Consider the following 8,706-nt stretch of genomic DNA (forward strand, 5'->3'; position numbering starts at 1 on the left):
ACAGCTCTGAGTCTTTCTGGGTAAGTCTCTTAGAGCTTTCCACACCTGGATTGTGCAACATTTGCCCATTATTCTTTTAAAAATGCTTCAAATTGGTTGTTGATCATTGCTAGACAACCATTTTCAGGTTTTGACATAGATTTTCAAGTAGATTTAAGTCAAACCTGTAACTCAGCCGCTCAGCAACAGTTACTGTCTTCTTGGTAAGCAACTCCAGTGTAGATTTGGCCTTGTGTTTTAAGTTATTGTCCTGCTGAAAGGTGAATTCATCTCCCAGTATCTGGTGGAAAGCAGACTGAACCAGGTTTTCCTCCAGGATTTTGCCTGTGCTTAGCTCCATTCCATTAATTTGTTTATCCTGAAAAACTCCCCAGTCCTTTGCGATTACAAGCATACCCATAACATGATGTAGCTACCAATATGCTTGAAAATATGGAGAGTGGTACTCCGTAATGTGTTGTATTGGATTTGCCCAAAATATAACACTTTGTATTCAGGACAAAAAGTGAATTGCTTTGCCACATATTGCAGTATTACTTTAGTGCCTTGTTGCAAACAGGATGCATGTTTTGTAATATTTTTTTTCTGTACAGGCTTCCTTCTTTTGACTCTGTCAATTAGGTTAGTATTGTGGAGTAACTACAATGTTGTTGATCCATCCTCAGTTTTCTCCTATCACAGCCATTAAACTCAAACTGTTTTAAAGACACCATTGACCTTATGGTGAAATCCCTGAGCGGTTTCCTTCCTCTCCGCCTGTATCTTTGTAAGTGACTGGGTGTATTGACACACCATCCAAAGTGTAATTAATAACTTCACCATGCTCAAAGGGATTTTTTTGTTTTTTTTATCTACCAAAAGGTGCCCTTCTTTGCAAGGCATAGGAAAACCTCCCTGGTCTTTGTGGTTGAATCTATGTTTGAAGTTCACTACTCGACTGAGGGACCTACAGATAATTGTATGTGTGGGGTACAGAGATGAGGTAGTCATAAAAAAATAATGTTAAACCCTATTATTGCATACCGAGTGAGTCCATGCAACTTATTATGTGACTTGTTAAGCAAATTTGAACTTCAGAACTTTAGGCTTGCCATAAAAGGGTTGAATACTTATTGGCTCAAGACATTTCAGCTTTTCATTTTGTATTATTTTATAAAAAAATCCACTTTGACATTATGGGGTATTGTGTGTAGGCCAGTGACAGAAAATCTCTATTTAATCAATTTTAAATTTAGGCTGTAACACTACAAAATGTGGAAAAAGTCAAGGGATGTGAATACTTTCTGAAGGCACTGTACATGTTGGTATTAGAAAGGAAAATCCCACCTCCCTTATCTGATCTCTGTTGATTAATCTAATTATCATTAATTAAGTCATCAAGCATTTTTTGACTACTGGAAAGGTTATGTTTGTGTTCTAAATGTGGATTTTCACTTTGTCTCTGTAGTTGGTAGTCAATGTAATTTTCTACCAGTCTATAAAATGTACTAACTGATGGGTTATTTACAAACTTTTAGGTCTAAAACTGGACTTGTTAGGGAGAGGTTCAGTTCTAGGGCTAAAGAAACCTTTCAATTTGATATTGCCCAAAAACTTAAATAGGCCTAGTTACATTTTCACTTTTAAATGATTTGTAACAGTATATGGAACAAAGGATAACCCTTTGCTTAAAACATCAATTTGTTCACTATATATATTAGTTATGAAATTATTTAAAATATTAATAACATTTCACCCATGAGGCCACTAGTCATTTGACAGCAGGAAAGGGCTACATCTGTGTTTGGCCACCATGAGCTGCCAGAAATGCCTACTGCTGAAAAGAGAAGACTAATCTGTCTGTAGAACCAATCCCCCCCCCCAAAATTAAACAACTCCCATTTTTTTGGCGAACAGCAGCACTGTTTTTCAAAGTAGCTCATCTTGAGATAGGCTATTGCCAAGATGCGCGCATCGGCCATCACCGTGAGTAATAGCCTATGTCTTCATTATTAGGTGAGTCAGTGTGCCACTGGAAATTGTATTTTGTAGCCTATAACATATATATATATGTATATACAGTGCATTCGGAAAGTATTCAGACCCCTTGACTTTTCCATATTTTGTAACGTTACAGCCTTATTCAAAAATTGATTTTTTTTAAAGTCCATCAATCTAAACACAGTACCCCATAATGACAAAGCGAAAACAGGCTTTTAGAAATTTCTGCAAATGTATAACAAATAAAAAACAGAAATACCTTATTTACAGAAGTATTCAGACCCTTTGCAATGAGACTTGAAATTTAGCTCAGGTGCATCATGTTTCCATTGATCATCCTTGAGATGTTTCTACAACTTGATTGGAGTCCACCTGTGGTAAATTAAATTGATTGGACATGATTTGGAAAGGCACACATCTGTCTATATAAGGTCCCACAGTTGACAGTGCATGTCAGAGCAAAAACCAAGCCATGAGGTCGAAGGAATTGTCCGTAGAGCTCCGAGACAGCATTGTGTCGAGGCACAGATCTGGGGAAGGGTACCAAAAAATTGCTGCTGCATTTAAAGTCACCAAGAACACAGTGGCCGCCATCATTCTTAAATGGAAGAAGTTTGGAACCACCAAGACTCTTCCTAGAGCTGGCCGCCTGGCCAAACTGAGCAATCGGGGGAGAAGGGCCTTGGTCAGGGAGGTGACCAAGAACCCGATGGTCACTCTGACAGAGCTCCAGAGTTCCTCTGTGGAGATGGGAGAACCATCCAGAAGGACAACCTTCTCTGCAGCACTCCACCAATCAGGCCTTTATGGTAGAGGGGCCAGACGGAAGCCACTCCTCAGTAAAAGGCACATGACAGCCCGCATGGAGTTTGCCAAAAGGCACCTAAAGGACTCTCAGACCATGAGAAACAAGATTCTCTGGTCTAATGAAACCAAGATTGAACTCTTTGGCCTGAATGCCAAGCGTCAAGTCTGGAGGAAACCTGGCACCGTCCCTACTGTGAAGCATGGGGGTGGCAGCATCATGCTGTGGGGATGTTTTTCAGCGGCAGGGACTGGGAGACTAGTCAGGATCGAGGGAAAGATGAACGGCGATGCTCCCCATTCAACCTGATAGAGCTTGAGGATCTGCAGAGAAGAATGTGAGAAACTCCCCAAATACAGGTGTGCCAAGCTTGTAGCGTCATACCCAAGATGACTCAAGGCTGTAATCGCTGCCAAAGGTGCTTCAACAAAGTACTGAGTAAAGGGTCTGAATACTTATGTAAATGTATATTTTAGTTTGCTAAACATTTCAAAAAACCTTATACAGTGAGGGAAAAAGTATTTGATCCCCTGCTGATTTTGTACGTTTGCCCACTGACAAAGACATGATCAGTCTATAATTTTAATGGTAGGTTTATTTGAACAGAATAACAACAAATAAATCCAGAAAAACGCATGTCAAAAATGTTATAAATTAATTAGCATTTTAATGAGGGAAATAAGTATTTGACCCCTCTGCATTTAGTACTTGGTGGCAAAACCCCTGTTGGCAATCACAGAGGTCAGACGTTTCTTGTAGTTGGCCACCAGGTTTGCACACATCTCAGGAGGGATTTTGTCCCACTCCTCTTTGCAGATCTTCTCCAAGTCATTAAGATTTCGAGGCTGACGTTTGGCAACTCGAACCTTCAGCTCCCTCCACAGAATTTCTATGGGATTAAGGTCTGGAGACTGGCTAGGCCACTCCAGGACCTTAATGTGCTTCTTCTTGAGCCACTCCTTTGTTGCCTTGGCCGTGTGTTTTGGGTCATTGTCATGCTGGAATACCCATCCACAACCCATTTTCAATGCCCTGGCTGAGGGAAGGAGGTTCTCACCCAAGATTTGACGGTACATGGCCCCGTCCATCGTCCCTTTGATACGGTGAAGTTGTCCTGTCCCCTTAGCAGAAAAACACCCCCAAAGCATAATGTTTCCACCTCCATGTTTGACGGTGGGGATGGTGTTCTTGGGGTCATAGGCAGCATTCCTCCTCCTCCAAACACGGTGAGTTGAGTTGATGCCAAAGAGCTCGATTTTGGTCTCATCTGACCACAACACTTTCACCCAGTTCTCCTCTGAATCATTCAAATGTTCATTGGCAAACTTCAGACGGGCCTGTATATGTGCTTTCTTGAGCAGGGGGACCTTGCGGACGCTGCAGGATTTCAGTCCTTCACGGCGTAGTGTGTTACCAGTTGTTTTCTTGGTGACTATGGTCCCAGCTGCCTTGAGATCATTGACAAGATCCTCCCGTGTAGTTCTGGGATGATTCCTCACCGTTCTCATGATCATTGCAACTCCACGAGGTGAGATCTTGCATGGAGCCCCAGGCCGAGGGAGATTGACAGTTCTTTTGTTTCTTCCATTTGCGAATAATCGCACCAACTGTTGTCACCTTCTCACCAAGCTGCTTGGCGATGGTCTTGTAGCCCATTCCAGCCTTGTGTAGGTCTACAATCTTGTCCCTGACATCCTTGGAGAGCTCTTTGGTCTTGGCCATGGTGGAGATTTTGGAATCTGATTGATTGATTACTTCTGTGGACAGGTGTCTTTTATACAGGTAACAAGCTGAGATTAGGAGCACTCCTCTCAGCTCGTTACCTGTATAAAAGACACCTGGGAGCCAGAAATCTTTCTTTCCCTCATTAAAATGCAAATCAATTTATAACATTTTTGACATGCGTTTTTCTGGATTTGTTTGTTGTTATTCTGTCTCTCACTGTTCAAATAAACCTACCATTAAAATTATAGACTGATCATTTCTTTGTCAGTGGGCAAACGTACAAAATCAGCAGGGGATCAAATAGTTTTTTCCCTCAATGAATATACACACAAACACACACAAAGGTATGTGGACACCCCTTCAAATTAGTGGATTCGGCTACTTCAGCCACACCCGTTGCTGACAGGTGTATGAAATCGAGCACACAGCCATGCAACCTCCATATATGTAGAATGGCCTTACTGAAGAGCCCAGTGACTTTCAACGTGGCACCGTCATTGGATTTCACCTTCCCAACAAGTCAGTTCGCCAAATCTCTGCCCTGCTAGAGCTGCCCCGGTCAACTGTAAGTGCTGTTATTATGAAGTGGAAACGTCTAGGAGCAACAACATCTCAGCCGCAAAGCGGTAGGCCACACAAGCTCACAGAACAGGACCGCAGAGTGCTGAAGCACATAAAAATTGTCTGTCCTCAGTTGCAACACTCACTACCGAGTTTCAAACTGCCTCTGGAAGCAACGTCAGCACAAGAACTGTTAGTCTGGAGCTTCATCAAATTGGTTTCCGTCGCCGAGCAGCCGCACACAAGCCTAAGATCACCATGCGCAATGCCAAGAGTCGGCTGGAGTGGTGTAAAGTGCGCCGCCATTGGAGTCTGGAGCAGTGGAAATGCGTTCTCTGGAGTGATGAATCATGCTTCATCTGGGTTTTGGCAGATGCCAGGAGAACGCTACCTGCCCCAATGCATAGTGCCAACTGTAAAGTTTGGTGGAGGAGGAATAATGGTCTGGGGCTGTTTTTCATGGTTTGGGCTAGGCCCCTTGGTTCCAGTGAAGGGAAATATTAACGCTACAGCATACAATGACATTCCAGACGATTCTGTGCTTCCAACTTTGTGGCAACAGTTTGGGGAAGGCCCTTTCCTGTTTCGGCATAACAATGCCCCCTGTGCACAAAGCGAGGTCCATGCAGAAATGGTGCTCTTGTGGCTGAATAGAAGCAAGTCTCCGCAGCAATGTTCCAACATCTAGTGGAAAGCCTTCCCAGAAGAATGGAGGCTGTTATAGCAGCAAAGGGGGGAACAACTTCATATTAACACCCATGATTTTGGAATGTGATGTTCGTCGAGCAGGTGTCCACATACTTTTGGTCATTTAGTTTATCACGGTGTCAAGGCATATGAACTAACAGGTTATAGACTTATAGACCAAACAACACATTCATCATAACACATAGGTTGTAATAGGCCTATGGCTTTTTTTTCTGGCTTGGCTTCCCCGTGATTTTACCCACACACCGCTACTGCATGGTAAGGGATTGGTTTGAGTAATTTTAAGCAGCAGAGAAGTTAATTTAGAGACCAGTCCCTGTGTACTACTAAGAATAAGTACACTGAACAAAAATATAAACGCAACATGTAAAGTGCTGGTTTCATGAGCTGAAATAAAAGATCCCAGAAGTTTTCCATACACACAAAAAGCTTATTTCTTAAAATGTTGTGCACAAATTTGTTTACATCCCTATTAGTAAGCATTTGTCAAGATAATCCATCCACCTGACAGACGTGGCATATCAAGAAGCTGATTAAACAGCATGATCATTACACAGGTGCACCTTGTGCTGCGGACAATAAAAGGCCACTCCATTTTTTTTGCAGTTTTTTCAATGCCATATATGTCTCAAGTTTTGAGGGAGAGTGCAATTGGCATGCTGAATGCAGGAATGTCCACTAGAGCTGTTGCCAGAGAATTTCATGTTAATTTCTCTACCCTAAGTCACCTCCAACGTAGTTTTCGAGAATTTGGCGTTTAACCACGTCAGCCCAGGACCTCCACATCCGGCTTCTTCACCTGCGGGATTGTCGGCGCCCCTGCCCAGTCATGTGAAATCAATAGATTAGGGTCTAATGAATTTATTTCAATTGATAGATTTCCTTATGAAATTTAACTCAGCAGAATCTGACATTTTTGCATGTTGCGTTTATTTTTGTTCAGTATAATTTGTGGATTGGATGGATAGACCATTCTTGCCCCCAGGGGACACAAATCAGAACAGAGCTGTAAGTAAAAGAAAAAAAAAGTGCCAGGTAAGTTAAATTGCTTCTGGAGGTCTTGGAATGCACAAAGTTAGTAGCCTTCAGTAATATGAGATAGTACGAATCCCTCTTTCAGACCATTGATGAAAAGAGAACCACCTAGGTGGAGAGCGTGGTTGTGAAATAAAGGAATGTGAGGATGGTATTTGAGATGAGTTTTGGTATGTTTACCAACCAGTCACCAGACTGAGAAGTTGTGAGATGATAGGGCCAAATTTGAGTTTGCAGTTTGAGTGAGATATCAGAATGGATTATGTCTTAAGAGTCTGTGATGGGCAACTAGTTTTTCCTCAAGGGGACGCCAAGATACAGCTGTATCCGGATTTAACCATGAATACAGAGGGCGTAAGATGAAAGCCCAAAAATAGAATTAGACATTTGGGAAGTTTTGGCCACCTGCACATTTTTCACGCTGAAGTGTAGAGAATTTAATACGAGGGCATTTCCTCTTCCAAATGAATGTAGCAAGTAAAGCATCTAGCCTATCCCAGTATCCTGCTGGTGGTGAAAGAGGGATCATGGAACTATAAAAGTTGATTCTTGGCAATATATTCATTTTAATTAGAGACTTTTTGACTATTGCTTGCAAATCAAGATAGATGTCTATTCCCAGATAGCGGAAATGTTGGACTCTGGGGAGGTTTAGGGGTAGCTATGAATTACAAATTGCCTCGTTCACAGGCAATAGAGCGGATTTTGTTCAGTTGATTTTATATCCAGATATACACTGAGTGTACAAAGGGGATGGGGAAGAAGACCACGGGGGAGACAACAGGACAGACTCAACACAACAGGGGTGAGATGCCAACTAACCACATAGAGAGACCAGTAGAATCAGACTGAGGAGGACCCTCTGACCCTGAACTCAAAGAACGTCTGGAACATTTATACTGGAATTAAAACATTTTAATGAAGGACTTGAATTAATTCTTACAATTGGAATTTATTTGTCAACTTGGAGTTGGAATGAAAGTGATTCCAACTTTTTATATGTTTTCATTTGGGCTGGGAATTGCCAAGGACCTCACGATATGATATTATCACAACACTTAGGTGCCGATACGATATGTATTGCGATTCGATACTGCGATTTTATTGCAATTTGATGTTCCAAGCATATTGCTCTCTATACGTCTGCTGCAGAGAGATGAGAAAATTAGTTTTGATCAGTCATGGAAATAGTGCTGAAAACATGTTGGTTCACTATTTAAAAAAAAGATGGAGAACAAGCTATAGGACAAAAAATACCAGCGTTTTGGCACAGGTAGAGTTGACTAGTGCTAGCTAATGGTACCTAGCAAAAACAAAACAAAAGTTTATTTTTTATAATGTTTTTACTAATCAATACTTAGTTAAAGTATCGATATAATATCGTCCAAAATAATATTGCGATATGTAAATATTGATTCATCCCCCCCCATCACTAGTTTTAATGTGTTGACTGAGGAAAAACAGTCAGTACACTGTCTGGATAACGGAATATCATATTGCTGTTGTGTGAACTTGTTCATTTCCTTGCATGACTTGTGAGGTATGATTTTCTAAATCAGTTCTGCCAAACTGCTGCACAAAACTATTTTCGTTTTAATTTCCTGGTGAGATACCAGGAAGGAATGTGTCACATTGTGTTTTTGTGTGGTAAATGTGTGCAATTTACACTTTTTGTGTTCTCTCTGTACACCCCTTGTATGCTGTATTCATACGGTACGTGTTTATGCTCTAGCCTGCCCTCTGTGTAGTCACACCAATGCTTTAGCACTGCTGCAGGTCGGGGTGCTAGTCATTGAGAACTTATCGTTTGTTTTGTATTTTCATATTGTTACAGTTCTAACATGATTGTTGTATATCCTTAGTGACATTAAATTCACCAGTCAACACTATTT

This window comes from Coregonus clupeaformis, chromosome 14, assembly GCF_020615455.1.
Source record: "Coregonus clupeaformis isolate EN_2021a chromosome 14, ASM2061545v1, whole genome shotgun sequence".
Taxonomy (NCBI): domain Eukaryota; kingdom Metazoa; phylum Chordata; class Actinopteri; order Salmoniformes; family Salmonidae; genus Coregonus; species Coregonus clupeaformis.